General features: G+C 40.5%; 1 protein-coding gene across 4 annotated transcripts in view; it reads right to left on the reverse strand.

Moving 5' to 3' along the window:
- Positions 1–20,680, reverse strand: part of TRIM2 (tripartite motif containing 2) — a 74,194-nt gene extending 53,514 nt beyond the window's left edge. For all 4 annotated transcript variants that reach the window (XR_775539.1, XM_010586121.1, XM_010586118.1 and 1 more), the window contains exons 1-2: positions 20,566–20,680; positions 13,034–13,199 (exon numbers count right to left, since the gene is read on the reverse strand). The gene's annotated coding sequence lies outside the window, so the exon portion shown is untranslated. The remainder of the gene's footprint in view (positions 1–13,033; positions 13,200–20,565) is intronic.
- Positions 20,681–21,153: the final 473 nt, after the last annotated feature.

Here is a 21,153-nt window from a genome sequence, read left to right on the forward strand (position 1 = left end):
ATTCATCTCCAAAAATATCTCTCCTAAGCTTTCTCTTAGACATCTCTTCCAGGTTCTTATCATGCAGGGCAGGTTCAGGCTAGATGCCCAAGGCTCCTACAGGGGCATTGCCAGGCTGCTCGTAAGCAAATGCCCAGCACTGACATACGTCACACTTCTGCAAAAATCACATTCTCAGAAGACCCTCATACATATCTTCCTGCCTGAATATCAATCTTTTTAACTGACATCACAATTTATGAAGCAACAGCTAATGAAAGAGGAGGAAAATAGAACCACTCATATGACACAATTTTAAGACTCTCCCAAGCTGAACTGGGATACACAGTACATTCATTTCTATATGAAAATAATTCCATTTTACTTTACAGGAAAACCAGCACATTTTTGAGTGCCTGAAAAGCAAATTAGGAAACAGTCTAGAAAACAATAACTATGTGAATGCAGCTGTCTTTTTAAATAAAAAAAAGCATTTGGAAAAAAACATTGGCATCAGGACAGCTATAAACAATATTGTCTTAAATCAGCCACATTATCATTTGGATTGTGATAGCACATGGAAATCTCTTCCAAGTGCCAGAATCCCACTGTGATAGGCACCAGCTACATAGAACACAGATTCTGTGCAAGCATAGGTAGCCCATATCTTAACACCTCACAAAATTAAACTATTGCCATTTAACCATATCTGTGACATTAAGTACCTTTTTACACTATGAAATAAGTTTTCATAGCAAGCCATTAATTTGGATAAGGGCTATTTTTGTAAAGGAAGAGGTGCAAGATAGTAGCTTATATAGCCTGAATCTTTTGCAGTCAGAGAACAGGAGCAGATCTTAGCATCCTCTTCCCCTTGTAAATTCTATAAGCAGATATAAGAACTGCCTGACACTTTAGAAGTAGTCCTTGTGATGACTGTGACAAGATGTACCATGCTGTTACTGATACAGTTTATACGTAGTAAATGACAAAACCTGTTAGAGGCGTATGTAAAGTAACCAGCTCCAGGTACTGCTGTTAAAAGCAATTGAGAAATCCTAATGGAAAACCAGTTACAAATCGGCCATACAGACTCTGCACTATCTCAGGTACTGAACTTCTCTCACTCAGATACCACAGTGAGGGGCTGTTAGGATGTATTCAAGTAATTTAAATGCTTTTGGAAGCCTGATGAAACAGCAACCACTAGGTTTTTGGTAGGTGGAGCATGCTGTACCTTGAGTTAAATTTTATTCACAATTTATTTTTTATTCACAATTTATATCTATTGGTTTATAATCTTCCTTTTTATTGGCCACAGATCAGAAACCTCTTTTAAGGCTACCAGTAATGTGTGGGATACTCCTTCATCCTGTGAGCTGTGAAACCCATTGCCCCAGGATGCTACAGTTGTTAATATTTTACAGGCATTCCAGGAGAGAGGGACAAATTCATAGTGGATAAATTGATTAAAGATTTTAAAATACAAAGACACCACCTGTACCAGAAGCAGAACTGGAAGCACATATCATTGAAGATGCAAGAGCATTCTGGAAAGTACTGTATGTCCGATCTATTCTTACACCCTTCTGTCAGCCACCATCCAAATTATAAGGGGAGGCTAGATTTACTTTTGATTTGACCCCGGCAAAGCTTCAAAATACTCAGTGTAGACTTCACAGGAGCCATCTAAGTAGCCACTCCCTTTTGGCATAGTTAATGGACAATAATGGCTCCACAGGGCTGTTTTTATCACTTTGCCCTGCCACTTAGGGATATCAGGTGAAATTAATCCATCAGACAGCTGCCTTAATACACTATTGATGCATGAAGAATGCCACTCAGGGCCACAGAATACCTTTAGCACATACACCCATTTCTAAGTCATGCCAACAAGACACACAACAATGGTGACTGACTAGTCATCACCCCAAGCAGAGAACCATTTCATAGTGAATACAGCGGTAACCTAGCATTTCTCCCCACTTCCTCCTACCTTTTCAAATTTATTTTATCCTTAAGGAAAAAAAAGAAAAGACACTTCTAGTGATACTTCCTTAAGAGTGACATTTATCTTGTTTATCTTGTTACTCTACAGAGGTACTCTGTATTATGCTAAATGCAATGCTATAGAGCTTGGGGAAATCATGCCTTGATTGCTATCCTGGTTCTCCTCATTTAAAAGTTTAAAAGTAGCCCACCTTCCTCAACAGAGGTCCCTGCAGAGGGTGTACACCTTCAGAGCATGCCCTCTGCAGAACCACATCCCAGAGGTGAAACAATGATGATTGTTCAGAGAGTACAGGCCACCATTCAGAAGTGCAGATAAAAATCTGTCCCAAAAGCTAAATATGGGAAGAAGAGCCTTCCTGCTCTTCTGCTTACTTGTATTGAAGACTGTGCAGTGTGTCAGCTTCTCGTAAGACAAAAATTTTGGACTTTGCAAGCACAGGAAATTATTCATGGAATTGCTCACTTATTTTTTGCAAATTCACCTTATTATATGCAAACATTTTTGCATGCACCAGTCTAGTCTGGGTTTGGGTTTTTTTTTGTAGGAGGGAATAGCAAAAAAAACCTAATTAGAAAGAGGAAGCTAAGGGATGAGTGGGTTCTCTGCCTACACAGAACATGTAGTGCAGTTCTTATAAAACAGCCCTCTGTTACATACTATCTTCTGTTTCCTGTGTAATAAAGGATTGCACTTACCTCCACTGGGAGATTTTAAGTAAAGGATTACATTTGTGAATGAATGAAAAATTATTCATCTTTAATTAGTAATGAATTATCTCAGAACATATTTAGATTTCACAATCAAAATTTATTTCCAGCTATTTTAGATGCTCATGTGTTGTTCTTGTTGTTCAAGAGCATTCCCAAGTTCAGCAAAATCTTTTCAGTGCAATCTTTTTGTTGTTGTTTTTCTGTAAGTAATTGTGTGAAGTGTGTTTGCTCAAGGTTCCATTGCTGCTTTGGAGGGGTTTTTGTTCTGCACAAGGTGCAGGAGCATCTTTGTGCATTTGTATTTTCATACTAGTCAGAGTTAAGTAGCTCAGAATAATCCAGCCACTGCTCTTTCACTGCTAAATCAACTCCTGAATGCTTCACAAAACACACTGGTAGATCCCACACACCTTCAAGCTCACAAATAACCAAGTTCTACTAAACTTTGACATTGAAAGAGGCAGGCACGGTATAAATCTTTGCAGAGAGTTGCACTTTTTCTTTAAGCCAGCACTCCACACATAACAATTTTTCAAATGACAAGTTCAATTACAGGACATCCTCAAACCTAGCATTCAACACCTGTAAAAAACAACAGAAAAGGAGGGGATTGTCACTCTGTGTTTCCATAGAAAAAAATCATCAAGAACAGAAGCTCATGGTAGCTAGCACAGAACAAATAGCTTTACGTGACAAAAGCACAGAAAGTCACCCAGAGATAAACTGATCATACACATCTTTAGGCAGACTAATAACACTAAGACAAATAAATCCATACTGGATTAGGAGCAGAGAGATTGCTGAACATTCATCTCATGCATTTAAAACCTGATCAAAAGTAATTGCATCTACTCCAATCTTTACGTCTCTCTCACAGAGGGCATCTACCCTGGCATAAGTACTGAAGACCACCATCCACCTAATTAATTGCTCCTAAAATGCATCCAAGGCTGAAAATATTCAGAAGGTCTTAAAGTGAAAGAAAATTAATAATACTTTTACACATGAGCAAAAATGCTGACCATAAAAAGGAGAGTTGTCCATAGTTCTTCCAGGGGAACATTCAGGGTATAGATGATTACAGTACATTTTTAAGTAATTTGTCTCCTCCTAGTGGCGGGGCATATTCTTAAAGTTACTATAGCCTAAATTTAGTATCTACCAGTAAAGCATCATAGCCATTCCAGCAGCAGTTTGTTTGTAAACTATTGTAGCAGTCCAGCTACACAGGATATATTTTGATGCTTGTGTTAACAGGATCACCATGTAATGTAAGAAGTGCCAGAATACATGCTGCTAACATTTTTCACATGTCTATGATTAGTCTCCTTCTTAATTTAGCTGTGCTTCTTTTAACCCTCCTGCAACTACCTAGTAGCAAGATGGATGGAGCCAGCCAACATCTACCTGCCCAACTATCTGTTCAGCACCTCAAGAACTATATTCCAATTGCTATTTCAATTCTTCCTTTTGAATGGGATTTGCTTTTGAGTTATTGCCCTAAAGTCCAGCTGGCAAGTGGGAAGGCTGCCGGGTTGCCAGCAGACTTCTCAACTGACTAGATCCTTGGCTGTCCCCACACAGTACAGTAGAGTGACATGTTACATCATTTATTTCACTTTACACTATTCCAGTTACAAACTGCTATTCCTGTGATCAAACTAAATCACTGACTTTCAGCTAAATTCACCTTTTAAAATAAGCAATGCCCAAACCAAATATAGCCAACCACCCCAATTACTAGAGGAATGACATGCAATGCCAAGGTATGCCTACAGATTCTGTGACAGAAAATGTCTAGAGTCTGTGGTAGAAAACAAAGATAAATGTATTTAATGTTACAATTTATACAATAAATATTTAGTTATTTAAACCACAGAAATAAAACCTGGTCTTTATAGAAGTAAAACAATTCAGAAAGTTTGCCATGAAATGCCATTTTCATCTCTCCAAAGGTCAACCTGAGTTTTGTTCAGTGAGAGGTGGACTTTATTCCAGTTGATCAAAAATAAGGAGGAAGAGAAAGAAATCTTGCACAATTTCTCACAAAACAGGAATTCTTCCAAATTGCATTTGCTAAGTGTTTGCAACCAAGGAGCTCTTTCCACTACAGGAACATGTCAACATAAACCTTGCAGCACACCAAGGGACTGCCTCCAATCCATTCATGTCACATAACAAATACAAGAGCAGGCCTTCTAACAATTCTAACAAAATATGCAAGTTTGTCTTAAAAAGTAACCTATCAAAAATGGAGGTATAGAAAGGTGAAGTCTATTTATGTGAATGCTAAACCCTGTTCTTTTCCCTTCAGTATTTTAGAAACCTCCAAGCAATGACTATTTCCTTTCCAACATTTATTCCTTTCAATAAATATTGATTTTGTTTCAGAGTCTTGTTTTTTTAACAACTCATGTCATGCATTTCACATGGTTAGCTCCCCCCGGCCTTTTTTTTTTTTTAACCCACAAACATCAGCAATAACATAACCACAACCTGCATTCTCTGGAAATAGCATATCTAATTTTGGTTGAAGGTGTCAGCCAAGTGTAGGATCTGCAATAGTGGATTTCAATCTGACAGTCACTGGACTTTTTCAGCGTGGTCCCTGAAAGCTGACTGAAAAAATCAAGTTCATATACGTTACACTGCAAAATATGGATAGGCAAAATTCCAGGAGAAAATGTTTAGGGCTTGAAAAATAAAAAAAAAAAGGTGGAAAAACACTGTGTTGGAGTTTTCAGTGCATTTGTAGATTCTTTGGAATTAACAGCTCTTTATAATACAGAATATTGCACTGTCCTTAAAACAACTATTTCAATCTGAAGAGCTATTCCCTTCTATAATGCAACTGTATTAAGGATCATTCTTTATAAACTAAATTTATTATTTGGAGTAATATATGTGTTTGCTGCTGTGTATAAACAAATAGTTCAAACTAGCTACACTTGTATCCTCAGGCACATTTAATTTTTATGACACAATATGCTTGCCAACTGATCAAATCCAATTCTTTCACATTTGGCTCAAGGATTTATCCTAACCTACCATACACTGTGCCCTTGTTTTTGTATAGATAGTTCAAGTGTCTAGACACAATACTACGTGTTTCTGCAAAACTGTGTATGTTTAATACTTTATGCAGATGATTAAATTTCAGCTTCACTATAGTAACACACAACACTTTGTTCTCTACATTAGGACACTTAAAACCTTTTCAGTTCATTTAATTCATCAGTTTTCCTCAAAGGAATTAGGAGCATCCCTGTGTTTATATAAGCTGTCCAAATCCTAGTTTTGTTATGAATTAATGAAATTCCATTATCAGGCAAAGACAGGCCTGGCATGTTTTCATGATGGCTTCAAGCACCAATTATGTGGATTTCCCAGTAAACAACCTGACCTTCAAGCTAAAACCGGGATTGCCAGACAAAGAATACTATCATGGGCTCAGGAACTCCCCCAGCGGTATTGTCATTTTTGTCCAGGTGAGGTCTAATTTTTCCTAACACTGCATGCTGCTGGACATAGCAGAATTCAGACAGCATTCATGTGTGCTGTCAGGCCATGGACACTGCTTGTCTCAAACCTAGCCTCAAAACCATGGTTTCATTGAACTCATATATTCTAGTTAGTACATGGAAAATAACTTCCATGAAAAAGATGAATATTTAAGCCCCCCCCCCCCCAAAAGTCATTAAACACGTCTAATTTTTATTCTGTATCTGGCATGATACCTTTGCTGTCTCCCTTTATAAATTACACAAAGAAACCAAAAGATTTTTCCCAGGTGTCTGAAATAAATGTTTCCATGGTTTTAATTTTTCCCTCTTCCCAGAAACCCTATAATCAAATCTAGAATTGGTTCTGTCATAAAACCCACTTCATGTTTCCTTCTGGCCCTCAAGCAGCATGTGTTAGTGGTGCTCCTTGAAGCAACAAAGAAGTTCTCTTTAGCCTTCTCACTAAGGAGAGCCATAGTGAATTAAAGGTGTATCAAAGCCATTTCTGATGAAAAAGGATGAAGCTCAAGGACTAAAATGACCCCTCAGTGAAGAAAACCCCAAGGTGTTCTTTACAGTCGCTGTGGGCACTGCAGGTCCAGATCAGACCAGGGAGTTTCTTCACAACTCAAGTTTGTCAAATACTTTGCTGAGAAGTTTGAGGAAGCCTTTGGGTTATAGTAAGCAGTTTTGGATGAGGGCCAACAGAACGATTCCCCCCAAAAAACTCTCTGGAAACAGGGACTAACCTCCTCTGTCTGCTGGCTTTGTTTTCTATCAGAATGATGCAGTCCCAAGACCAGGTACAGTAGCTTCCTGGTACCTTCTCTCTATAACCACTCCAGGCATCTTCCAGAAAATTATGGGACTAGCTTTAAATTAACCAAGTTTATACAGATTTTAACAAACCAAACCTTTTAATATGCTTGTCAAGCCCTACAGTTTATATTCCAAAAATTCACATTGTCTAGAAACTCTGATTTGTATCACTAGTCAATTTAATTTCAGTTCTCACACAAGCAGCAATGTGGAATTTTAAGGAAAAAACTTCTGATGATTAAATCACAATAGTTGGCCATAGAACTGTTATCCACATAATAAATCCATTGCCCTCAAAGAAAAAAAATCTAAGGCTGGAAAAGAAAGCAACTTTTCTTACGCCTCATCCTTATCAAGAGAAATATTTATTTAGTCATTGTACTTTCACCACAGTTTTCTTATTTGTCGCCATACAAATAAAGATTTATGTAATTGTTTTGGCCTAATGAATGTTTCACTTCAGGGCAATATTTGTTTTATTCTCAGTATATTGCCCAGTACATTATCATTATAATCCCTTGGTTTTACTTAAACGTATCAATCTGCCTGACAGTCTGCCTGACTGCATTTTAAAAATAGTAAAATAAACTAAAAGGGGGAAAATCAACCAATGTAAGTAACCTACAGAGAGCTACGCATCAGGTAATGGCTCAAGTTACTCTTCACAAAAGTCCAACAACAGAATACAGCAACATTAATGCCAACTACCAACTTCAAAAAACTGAACACCTGTGAAAAGTAAAACTCTCCTAATTAGACCTTGACATTGCCCTCTTAGATTTAGAGTCATTATTTTGCTTGAATAAACATCACTATTTCTTTCCTAGACAAACTCCTTGGCTCTGTTTCAATTATTTCTTTTAAATATTAAAGACCAGGAAGCATTTGTTTTCCCTTGTCACATCCTGTCCTCTTTACACAGCGTCACACAATCCCCTTTGAAATGCCTGCTCTTATGGCAAGCCTGACACACACAGTTCAATCAAAACACTTGCTATTGTCTTTTGCCAACTACAAACGAATTTCTGCACAAACACTGAAAAGGTTTAAAGGTTTTGACAGCCATCTAAAGTCGAGCCTAGCACAACTGTCGAAGAGAGGTGGTGTCAAACTGCTCGGCTTCCCCGCTACCACCCTGACTTAAAGAAGAGAAAGAAAGACAAAACGATTCACTCATTCACACAGCAGAGCTCCTGGCAAGAGCTCACTCACTGTAAAACCACTGCTCTCACAAAATACTTGAAAGCAGAAAAAGCAAGCGGACAGTTGAGAGATGAGTGTGAAAGGGTAACTTACATTATTTAGAAAGACAGTGGGAAAGGACTGCTGCAGTTTCTTCGTTATTTTACACTGCTGTTGGCAGAGCAGACCACCGAAAAAGTTCACCTAAAGAAATCTTTCCTTTTAATTCTCTCTCTCCCAGTTCATTTACTCTGGAGTCTCTCAGCCTGAAGAGATCCGACAGTCAAAAGTTTATTCCCTTGTATTTCCGAATGATATGGCCGACTTTCCTTGGACACATACCAATGATGCAGTAAAAATAGACAAAAGGGGGGGGAGGGAAGAAGCAATCTAGCTTGAGCCTGAATCTTCTTAACTCAGTGTTTTCTGTAAAAGCTGCTCTTATGTCAGAAGCTCCCATCCCTATACTAACTTGCAGAGCACGGAGTCTTCCATCTGGTTTTCATAAGCTGCAAATTACAGGCAAACCAGGGAATATATACAGTCCAGTTTTAGCAGAACTACCCAAGCATCAGCCTTACAAGTAACCTGAGGTACAAAGGCTTTGAAAATAAACAGCCAGCCCCATGCTGGGATGGTCTCCTGCCTGCAGATGACTGACTGCTCCCCCAGGCAGCCCCCAGCAGCCGAGAGCACCACACACTACTCGGGAAGGTGGCAGCCGGGTCCCCCCACACCCCATGGAAACAAATCAACCTTGCAGCCCTCGCTTCCAGCACAAACTGCCTCTTTGGAAGGGGATGGAAAAATCTAGTGCATTACTTGAAATAGTTCAACAGTTTAGCAAGTTATTTAGAACAACCTGGTTTTTATAAACAGGGAAGTGAATGCTGATCCACTTACATCCTTTAAAGGCTTCCAGGTTGTTGGGAGGTTTGGGGTTGGTTTGGTCGGGTTTTTTCTCTAATAAAGCGACTCTCAGAGTCAGCAGACAGTTGCTTGATAGACAACCTCTGGGGTGATCCAATCCATTAATTACCAGAAGGAACATTTTACCAAAAGTATCACAAGCAGAATTTTCAAAAGCACCCCGTGAAAGACCATGACTTGAAGCTCCTAAGTCACTCTCAGTCCCTATTTTCAGCTATTTAAAGGTCTACTGCCCTGATTAAATTCAGGTACCAAAGGCTTGAGGGGTCACTTATATTTCTGGGTACCTCAAGGCCTTTGAGTCACCACTGAAGAACATTGTTTTCCCAATAAAAAATGGTAAACCCAATTTTTATGGTGGATAAAAGAAGTTTTGCCATTAAAACTAAAATTGCTGTTATCTGCATGTTCTTTTACTTTAAAATATCAAGTTTTATTTAGCCTTTAGTTTTGCCAGAGGACTTTTGCAAGCTTTTCTACTGGGAATAATCTTACTCTATTTGAACAGTGAGAATCTCTAAATGAGGCAGCTATCACTAAAGCATGGGTGAATCAGTACAGCAAGTCATTAACAAAATAAAAACACCATTGTAAACACTGCCTAAAAGTCCTGAGCCTTGTTACTTGCTCAGTTTTTCATCTTTGCACAATTAGGATTGTGCTGATTGTCTACTCCTCTTGTACCTGGATCTGGGATTGATGTAACTGGACTGTTAATGTCAAAAGCAGTTGAATTACTTAAAAAAAACCCAAACCAAACCCCAAAACAAAACCAAACAAAGACTCTCTAATCAGTAAAAGCAAAGGAGAAAATTATGAACAAATTTTCTTTGTATGTATTTTTGCCTGTGCTGTCACAATTCCTTCCAATAGTTGCATAACCCATGGAATAATTTCAGTCACATCAGGTAGAATGCTAGATCTCAAACGTATTATATTCCTACAGCTTTTGTGTAAACAGGCAGCCCTCCAGATGAGTGAAACACAATCCAGTGATCCAATGTAAAAGGTTACAAACATGAGCTCAGTCTTATTATTAGACACCAGAGCACCCCACACAAACAAGAGGTACATAAGAACAGATTTCATGTGCCCTACTGCTCAGCTGCTACCACAGTTGTGCATCTTTGGCCTGCATTCTAGCATTTTTCCTCTCTTCTGTTCTGTTCTCCCATGAAGGTAGTAAGCAGCAAAACACTTGAAATGCACAGACATCAGCTGAAGCAAATAATATTATTTTTTGAAACAGCACTAAACAAGGTTTGTTAACAGTTGAGTTAGTCTTTTCCCACTTAGTAAACAAGTGGGATGAACTGACTACATCTTGATCTTATCAGGATTGATATTTTCTGTGAAATCAAAGAACTTGATCCTGGTGGAGCAGACTTGAAGGTTTGGGGCCAGAAATTATTTCATTGGGTACAGCACAGTAGCCCTTGAGTGGTTTTCTGGACATGTAGGCTCTCCCTACATGTACTGTACTATCACAGTACAAGACAAGTTGAATGACTGTTATCTTTGGAATAAAACTCTTGGGGTTTTTTGTGAGACATGGTGTTTAAGTGGAGAGTAGGTGGAAATAACCACTTTCGGTTTGTGATGCTCATGCTGACTGAATGTTTTTTTGTCCCGAGGAGCAAATGCATTAATTCACACTGATCTCTCAGGTACTCTTCAATATTTCTCTTCTCTTAAAAAAACCAAGTCCATTCACATCAGAGGCTGCTTTCACAAGTAACAACTCTGTAAGAAAATGGCAAGAAAATTCAAGATTCAAAAATAGAAGACTGATTTTAAATGACCTTTCATTTTCCAGGCTCCAGGGATCATTCTTATTCACCAACATTTTCTCCCTTCTTTTCTATTCTTTGTTTCCTCTTTCGTATCATCCATGTGGAGTACCAGCCTCCTACTGTCCATAGATAGCTCCTGCCTCCAGGCAGTTGCCTGGATATTACTAAGGCATCATTCGATGCCCATTTTCTCACACTGTCTCCATTGATTTTGAGGCAGTCAAGCACCATGTTCCTATCTAGCACAGGGATGTCAGTCTTCTGGAGAAATGGAGATGGAAGATATTAGTCAGTTTGATGGTGGGAGAAAATTCACTGTAGAAAGCTTCATATAGGAAAGACTGCAACAAAGAACAGATCAGATGGGGAAAACAACCTGCAAAGAGCAGTCTGCCTTCTCAGAAAAATGGCAGCTTCCATTTAGGATGTTTTCAAATGCCAGCTTCAAAACAACCCTGTTATTTTCCATGTAAGTAGAAAACAACCCTGATTTTTCACCAAGATCAACTATGTAAGCAATGTCAGTAGGACAAGAGTGGAGTAGGATGAAGCTTAGATATTGATTATACTGATTATATGCAGCTTTGTACATAGATTTGTGAAAGGTTTTTTTTTAACCTCATTGCATGTTCATTAAAGCAAGGAAAAAGTGCCCCTCCTCAATCAGTGATGGACAGGTTGTGATGCAGAGTAGGTGGCAGAATATGTATCTCTCTTGGCCCAGATTCTGCTCTCATCTAGTCTAGTGTGGTTGTATTGGGATTGCTGAATTGCAAAGGTATAGATGAAAGCAACCTGTTTTCCATCCTGATCTTTTGCAGTCTAAATACTGAGAAAGTGACAGGTGAAAGGTGTGGGTTTGGTGGAGGATGCACCTTGCCATTTAATTTGAATCTGTGAAATTGCCTGAATGATAGCAGCTCAGGATGGCAGACTAACAAGCCAGGGATGCATCACAGCTATGTGTTCACCTTTCATTTTAGCATTAGACTACTTGGTGTAGGATTTTAAATATGTTTATGCAGATTTCTAGTTGGTCATAGTTGAAGTCCTAGATGAATCTTCTGATGCAAACAAGCTGGCAGGCTTTGTACAGACTGAACCACAAGTCTGATAAACTGAGGCAAACCTACCCTTTGAGGAGTTCAAGGCGAAGCTTCAGTTCACTTAACTGTTGATGAAAAAATAATGAAGATTTTGGCACTAACAATAACCCATTTTTTAAAAGATGAATTAGCTGTAATATTATAAATCATTTTACCACCAGCATTTTAAAGCCAGCACATGGAATATCTTGGGTCTGGGTTCAGATGTTAAGCTTGTATTCGGCTGGTCTGGCCTCACTTACTACATATTTTGTTTTAGTACTTCAGCTTGGTGCCCAGTGACTTGAGTATGGCAAAAGCCTGTCCCCCTCCAGAAAGCCACATAATTGTCAGCAGATCTTCCAAAGAGATAAAATACAAGTGTGATAATCCTTTGCAGCCTGCTCCTACTGTTCAATGAGGATTGGGCTGTTTCAGTGGTTTTGGTATTTTGCTTTATAATGTATGCATTTTGCTTTGTAATGTATCACTTTTTTTTCCACAGAAAGAAAATACACAGCTCAGACAAAACCATAATGCATTATAACCTTGATGTCATTGTTGGAGAAGCCCCATGGCTGCTGCTGTTTTCACTACAGCCTGCAGTAGCCCCTGGCTGTCCCCAGAAAAAAGGGAGAATAAGCATAGCACACTAAGCCACTTTTTCCCATCAGCTCGCACTAACATCTGTGACTGCAGGGAGCTGGGCTTGCCTGGGGCACATGATCTCATTCTGAGCGCTTTGGTGACAGAAACACATGCAGCCTTTTCCCTTCTAAGTGAGCTGGAATGGTAGCTCCCTTTTCCCCCACCCTGAAGGCCGCAGTACAGGAGTTACTGACTGGATACTTTGTATTCTTTAAGTAACAAGCTAGCAAACAGCATGCAATGCATCTGTCCCAGTGGTTTTCATCAGGGAAGGTCAAATGTTGGAAGGATGTAATTTCAAAAGACAAACATCAGACTGTTTTCAAAGGTTCCCTTTTCCCCTCTGGCTGTACACTCCCACTTCTTAGCTTGCACTGAGGTGCTTGTTGGACTTCCAGTGAACAGATACAGTTCATCACCTGACAGAAAACTGACCCATGACAAAATGCATCAATTTTCTGCAAGGTGAGTGAGGTGAATTAGCTCACAGGGGTCCACTGAGTGCTGCAGCTGACAGAGACGTGGGGCATTATGGACTGGAGCAGGGGAAGAAAAAAGACCGTGAGCCAAATGTTCAAGCTGCTTATGAAAATGTACTGTGAAACAGCAGGTAAACCCCACACTCCTGACTGTGCTCTAAGTTCTAAGTTGCACTTCTGTGGCAACCATAACCCTTAAATGCTGGCATACACTCAGTTTGTGCTAGACTCACGCTTCTGCTCTGTACTGCCCTGAATCAGTTTGCTACTCTCAAAAATTAACCACCAGCCCTGGCTCCTATAAAATCGTAATGTCTCAGTATTACTGATTTTCACAAACTTTCATTCATGTAAGTAAGCTTTCTTTCACAAGCAAGTATCCAGGAAACACTGCTGCAATACATTTTTATATGGCTGCATTCATGAAAAGTTCTGAACCAAAAGTAATGTGTCCAAATCCCTCTTTTTGTTTGAAAACATCATTCATCCAAGAATCAGAAATGTTACCATGTGACCAGTAACACAAAGAAATAAGCACATGAAGAATCACAGCAAACAGTTCAAAAGCAGCTCCAGGCCTGAAGTTGATTCACAAGATATATGTTGAATACTGGACACTTTGTTTGCCAAAAGAAATAGAAAGGGCTATATTTTCTAAAAAATATACCATGCTTATATATTTCTTGGCTTAGTCTTTCTGTGACCTTGCCTGGAGCTATCCATTCTTACAGCATACAAAGGGCTAGTATGTGCCTGGTTTACCCTGAACCTGTCCTACTTTCCTGCCTTCAAGTACAACAAGAAAGAGGAAAAAGAATGTATGTTGAGACCTTTGCACTGAAGAACCTGAGACTCTAGGGGAGAAGAAACAGCCCCTTCTTTCTCAGACTGCAAACACTGGGCTGTACTGAGGAAAACTGAGAGTGGCAGAATATGGCAAACAGCAAAGGGCTTGGGGAAGCTTTTAAGGACTGCAAGGCAGGGAGAACAAGCATCTCAAATGGTATGGAGCACAGAAGTTCAGGAGGATGGGATCCAGGAGGCCTGGGAAAAAAGGTAGCTCTAAGATGGGAGAAAGATGAAGAGGCTGTGAACTATGTGGTTGAGACAGGGGAGCATAGACCACAGGGAGGAGCTAGATGCTCTACACTGGCATGAACTGGAGACTGGATCCAAGGATGAGGAGCCTCAGGCTAGGAGACACTGAAAGCCAGAGTGAAAGGCTGAAAAGCTTGAGGCTGTGCAGGGCTTTGGGGCAGGTGGGAATACAAGATACCTCTACTGAGAATATACTAATTTAGGTACCTGCATGCATATATAAGAATGCTGCCTCTGCACTTTCTACCCACATGATCATCTCTTCCCACTCCTGTATCCTCTTTCTTGCAGACAGTCAGAGCCACAGTAGCCCTGGCTCACATCTTCCCATCTGTGTATTGGAGTGTGATGGCACAACATTTTCCACAGCCACTGTGAACCAAGGAAATGTTTTGATGTAGCTCTAGGTCCCAAAGTGTATATGAGTGTCAAGCATAGATTTCAAAGTGATAGAAGAAAGTGGATATCAGGAGAAAATGATGGGGAAAATGGAGAGGAGGCAGCAGATTTCTTTAGACAGATGGTGTCATGAAGGCAATGTCTGAAAACTGTAATATGGTGAAAGTTCAGCCATTGCAGTGCTGGAGTTAGTATTAACCTCATCAAATACCTATCAACTTGCTCTTACACATTCAAAAACTAATTGAAAAGAAGGCCAAAGGTACTGCTCTAAAGTTAAGCATCCCAATCAGAAGCAGAAATTAAACCATACATACGAGAAAAGATTGTAATTCTCACAGTCCCATTTCAGCCCTTAAGTAACCAGTCCCCCTATTGCTGTTAGCAGGAGTTTTGCCAAAGTAAGACCTGCAGAATTCCATGCCAGGGTATTACTATAACAAACATGAACATCTGAAAGTTAGGGTACATTAAGGGGTTATACTATACCCTAGGGAACATTAGGTGAAGTGTCAACTGAAGATGCTGTGTAAGGAGAAAGATATGAGGAAGAAAGCAAGCCCCAGTATGATTTGATCTCATGAGGAAAATTGCAGTGCAATCCTTGAATCTTAATGGGTACTATATTTCTCAGTTCCACATGCTGTGAACCAGCAGTGATAAGAGGGGAAGGCTGACAACAGCCCTGATAATTTTTTTAGACAGCAGTAACCAGGACAGAACACAGCAAGCTACCCACTCAGTTAGGGACATTTTATGCTAGAAGCTTAAACTGCTGCTTTCTTAGACCTTTGGCCCAGCTACAGAGGCAAAAAGGAAGGCAACTGAAATATTTAAAAGCTCCTTCGTGGATGAAGGAGCAGTGGCATCTATAATATTTCCTGCCTACTTGAGCACATACTGGGATACAATTTGCTTTCTGGGCCTGAGAGAGGTGATCTAGAGAGAGGAATCTGGGTGGGCCATCTGGAGGCTGCAGTTAATTTTATACCAGTCCTGTATGTATCCTAAAAGAAGGTACTTTGCAAGACTGTGCCTTTTAACACACTATCAAAGCAAAGCAGCAATGCAGAGAGCCTGTTCTGTAAGCCAGTGATTCCAGTAAGAAGAAAGCTTAGGGCTTGCCTATGGAGTCTAAGGGAACATCTTCCTAGCACAGGAACCAAGCACAGCCAGTGCAAGTATCTGTATGCCACTGATGCTTATTTCTTTCCGCATTGCTGACCAGCTGGGAGGCCAGGCATATCAGACAGGAGGGAGAGAAGTCAAAGAAACCAGTGGACTCTGGTAGATACAGATTTAAGGCAGTACAGACCTGAAGACCACTTAGCCACTGCAATTCACTCTCTGCCACAGGCAAGGAAGGTAGGAAGTGAACCCTTTTCTTTCTGTCTTGACCTGTGTTTTCTATTATATTTCAGGCAGGCCACCCTACAGAACTGGCCTTGTGGCAAATTCCTGGTTGAGAAACTTCCTCTATTCTCCTGAGGTGAATTTTGCACATATAACCTGTCTTGCAATCCTTTTGTTTCCTAAGTGCAGTACTTTCTCTGAGTAATACCACCAAAATGGTGCAGCCCTGAGGAGAAGTACTTGGGGGTGTTGGTTGACAAGAAGCTCAGCATGACCCGGCAGTGTGCATTTGCAGCCCAGAAAGCCAACCGTATCCTGGGCTGCATCAAAAGCATGACCAGCAGGCTGAGGGAGGTGATTCTGCCCCTCTACTCTGCTCTTGTGAGACCCTACCTGGAGTACTGTGTTCAGCTCTGGGGCCCCCAACATAAGAAGGACATGGACCTGTTGGAGCGAGTCCAGAGGAGGGCCACAAAGATGATCAGAGGAATGGAACACCCCTCCTATGAAGACAGGCTGAGAGAGTTGGGGTTGTTCAGCCTGGAGAAGAGAAGGCTCTGGGGACTCCTTATAGCAGCCTTCCAGTACCTAAAGGGGACCTACAGGAAAGCTGGAGAGGGACTTTTTACAAGGGCATGTAGTGATAGGACAAGGGGTAATGGCTTTAAACTGAAAGAGGGTAGATTTAGATTGGACGTAAGGAAGAAATTCATCACTATGAGGGTGGCGAGACACTGGAACAGGTTGCCCAGAGAGGCTGTGGATGCCCCATCCCTGGAAGTGTTTAAGGCCAGGCTGGATGGGGCTTTGAGCAACCTGGTCTAGTGGAAGGTGTCCCTGTCCATGGCAGGGAGGTTGGAACTAGATGATCTTTAAGGTCCCTTTCAACCCAAACCATTCTATGAAAATAAAATGCACACATTAGAAGGAGACTCTCTGCTCTTGATACATGAGTGAGATCTGAGTACTACAACCCTGCTGCTTTTTCTTTTTTAATAGAAAAGGCTGCATGCTTAGCATTTTGCATTTTTTAGAACCAACCAGTATGTTCCACTTTAGTGGCAACAACATCCCTTACCTAGGAAAGGATCCAATACCTAGGAAAATGGACCTGAAAAAAAAGCAACAATGAAAGATTTTAAAAGCTTGCATAGGTGTGGGTGAAAGTTGAGGATATTAGCATGGAGGATATTGGTCAGAGGGTTCAGATTTAAGAGGGAGAAGAACTTATCCAAGGAGGCTGAGGAGGGGTTGTTTGCAAATCTCAGCCTCTATCCCTATGGAGACCCAAGTACTGATGGTGCGTGATTTTACAAGGAAGTCTATCCAAACCTGACAGAAGGCTGCCAACTGTTTCTTTCAGGCCCTCGGACTTTTTCCTGTTACCTGGCAGTTTAGTTTTCTGGTCAGACTCAAACAGCTGATAGGAGGGGGGCACATGTGGTATTTCACTCACAGGTTCTCTCTTAGCATAACCTTAATTGATGTGTGTCAAGCATATCGGACACATCAGCAGACCACCTGCTAATAAGCTGAAATCCTGAGATGAAAAGCACACTTAAAGCCTCCTGTTTTCACTAAGAATTCAAATGCTCAGAGTGTCATGAATTACAGCTCCGGTAACTCAAAACTCTTATTAATCTAGAGAGCTATTCTTTCCTGAGAGACTGATCAGTTCTGGGAGCTGGTCTGACATTCTCAAGGGCAAAGAAGGGGAAATCTAGTAGATCAGGTTCAACGTTACAGGCTTTGTAATCTGGTAACCAAAAGCATATTTGGGAAGTACTGGTAAGAGGTTAGGATTTCAGCCAACCCCAAATTAATACCTTTCATTAACTGCTGAATAACTGAACAATAGCTATATTGCAAATTTGCCTGCAGACTAAAGAGTGACCCAGAGGAAACTGATGGCAAGGAATCCCACAGTTAACATTCAGTGCACCTACAGAGCCAGGGGAAGAAAATGAATTGCGGTAAAAACAGCCCTGGGAAGGAGATCTTAGTTGTATTTCCAGCTTTCTTGCAGATTTCATTTCCCACTTCTGTAGACTGAGGATGATATGCTTCCCAGGCTATCTGAAAGCTCAGTTAATGAGTATTAGTAAATTATTTTGTTTTCACAAACTGCCTACCATCTCAGAATCAGAAAGTACAGTTACAGCATATACAGTTCAGAGTAGTCAGGTTTTTTTATGAAGGAAGTTGATTCAGCACCCTGTTTTAGTAAGCCCTGTGAATACATCTTGAAAATTATCTCTCTGGAAGGAAGACAAATCAATTTTAATCTTCTGCCTGTTTACCCTGATGTAAATCAAACAGGCACAGTCTGCCCCTACAGAGCAAGCCATGTTGTGCTGAGCTCGTGATGCACAAGGGAGTTCTTTCTTTAGTCAAGAGACAGACAATGTGGTAAGCATATTGATTATTCCTAACTATGTACTGAGAGAGCGCAGCAAAAACTCCTAGGTGTGTATTTATGTCTGATGTGTATCTCATGGCTTTCATTGATACTTAAGTACTGAGATCCTGCTTTCTTAATCTATAGACAAAGGACAATTTCATTTTCATCTTTACTAATCAAGGCTTAGTATCTATCTGCCACTTAGTAAGAGTGACTGAAAACCTCTGGCTTGTGTTCACAGCCTGGCAAAGAGGCAGCTTACTGCTGTAATTAGCTTTAGTTCATACACTACACCATGCATGCACTGTATTGCTGTAGAGGAGGCTCAGTCTCTGAGCTGAACAACTGTGAGCATCAAGACCCATCTAGTTAAAAGGTATTGAGTACAATAGCTGCCCATAATTTGATCAGTTTTATTTGAAAGTTTCTACCTGTCTCTTAGCCACTGCTTTCCACAGATAATATTGCTTGACTGGCCCTCTGCAGTTCAAGACTCATTGAATGATGCAGTCCTTAAAAGCATTATAGATGAGTAGGAGAGTTGAGCCAAAGCTCTCCAGACTGCATCAGGGCTGTCTGCAGAAGCTGTGCACAGCTCCAAAACACAAACAGCATGGCAGAGACGAGGGCACAACCCCCAGGGCATCCCCCTGTTGGGTATATGCATAGGGGCCAAGTTAGACAAGCTGAAAAGAACATGGCAACAGGCCTCAATTTGGATTTGCTTTTATTTTTTTGGCATGACTCAAGGCTAACAAAGACCTGATTGAAACTTAAAAGTAAGGTTATTTCTGTGATTTTAAAAAGAGGCATAATGAACATGCTTATTTACAGTGACAGCTTCTTTCGTCCCCCAGGTATCCTGAACCCAAAGCATGAGCTGACTGTTCTGGAGATCCTGGCACTTCTGGTTCAGGAGAGAGCTGAAAAAGTACCCTGTAGAAAGGACCATCCTGGCAATATTGAAGTGGTGTCATAGTGCCATATGGGACATTTCCAGCCATGACAAAAGAAGGAAGAACTAAAAATATTGCTACAGCCTACTCTGCTTGAGGCTTCCCACCCAGTTTTGAGCTCAGAGCAGTTTGGATAAGCAGCCAAATCATAAGGTATTTCTCTTAGCCAACCTGAACCCTGTGAGGTGCACACAGTCATCCCTAGAAATTACTATTCACATTGTCCAATAGGATTTTGTAAAATAAACGAAAGGAAGAAAAAGAAATAATATTGTGTTGAGTGCTGACACTTACTTTGCTCTATGGCCATGGCAAAGTCACTTAATCTGTCATATCTTTATTTTCTTCATTCATAAAATGAGATCTGTAGATAAGCTCCTCAGCTACCACATGAAATCTAGACACAGACTTGCCAAAACTTCAGGGGCAGACTAGTTCCGAGATTCTGAATGGTGTCCAGCTCTAACGGGGACATTAAGATTGTCTTTGCTGGAGTAAAGGGTAAAAGAGAGTCTGAAAAGTCCATGAGTATTTGCAATGCAGGATTAAGTTGAAGAATACTGTCCAAACATGGAATATTTCATTTAAAATTCTGAACATTAGATAGGACATACTCTTTTAAAGACACAAAAAGTCAAGCTCGTTCCATCTCTGCAGTCTTTTGCTCTGTGGAGCTGTGAACACTTCCTAATAGCAGCCAGCAAAGAGGACTGAAATCTCTGAACATGATTTTGCTTTTTCTACTGCTAGGTATATATCTTAGAATATGACAGCACCTATCAGCATTTTTGGGAGCATTCATTTTATAGTATCCCATTTCTAGCCCTTTCACACTTTTCTGAACAACAGTACTTACGACCTTGCAAAAACTGCTGCTGTTTGAAACACAACAGGATGATCAGATACTGGAAATGCAGCTAAAAATGAGAACTAGACGCAGATTAATTAAAGTCATATAAAAAAATAAGCTGGCAAGTTTAAATGGGTTGTGTCCCTATTAACTTCTTCCCTCTTGCCTCCCAGGAAGGTCTCATTTGATATTGAAATAGTGTAGTCCTTATAGTCATGACACTGCATACAAAGTAGCTGCTCTTTTAGTTCAGACAGAGGAAAATACTTTAACAGCTGCCTCTCTGAATGACAGCGCCTACCTGCCTTGCTAAAACATGCCCTTAGTCTTATGAGAAAAACCACAATGAGACAGAAGGCTACTTACTAGTGTTCCATAGAGTCCACGCAGGATTATCAGAGACTGAAATTCACTGTGCCTCTGATCAGAAGATTTAGCTCCCTGCAGCATTCAGACAGTTGGTCCCATTATGGCCATCAGGCGGCTGAGTTAAAGGGTGGCCTTGCATAAACATAAACAGCTTGTCAGCACAAGCCAAAGAGGCGGGCCTGCCCTGCCAGCCACAATGCGAGCCAATGATTAGCTTCTTCGCATTCTGGGTGTTCAAGATATTGTGTTTCATTCTTAAGTAGGGGAACAAGAGGGACTGACTAGGAAGGGCTAGTGCTTGACGGTTTACTGCTAGGCAGTAAAATACTTAAGGCGGAAGGAAAAATATCAGTAAGTCACTTCAGGAAAAGTACATATTTACTGTGTATTCATACAAACGCTTTTATAACGCCCACAGGTATCCCCAATGCATTGTTCCTTCTAGGTCAATCAAACAAACAAAAAAACTGTGAATTAAGTTTAGCCCATATTCATTGTAAAGAAGTTTCACTTGCAAAGTCTCTGATTTTTCTTTTCTTCACCCTTTTTCTTATTCTTATCCTTCCTAACACACTTTGTTTGCTG

Source organism: Haliaeetus leucocephalus, unplaced genomic scaffold, assembly GCF_000737465.1.
Source record: "Haliaeetus leucocephalus isolate CR32 unplaced genomic scaffold, Haliaeetus_leucocephalus-4.0 Scaffold140, whole genome shotgun sequence".
Classification (NCBI taxonomy): Eukaryota; Metazoa; Chordata; class Aves; order Accipitriformes; family Accipitridae; genus Haliaeetus; species Haliaeetus leucocephalus.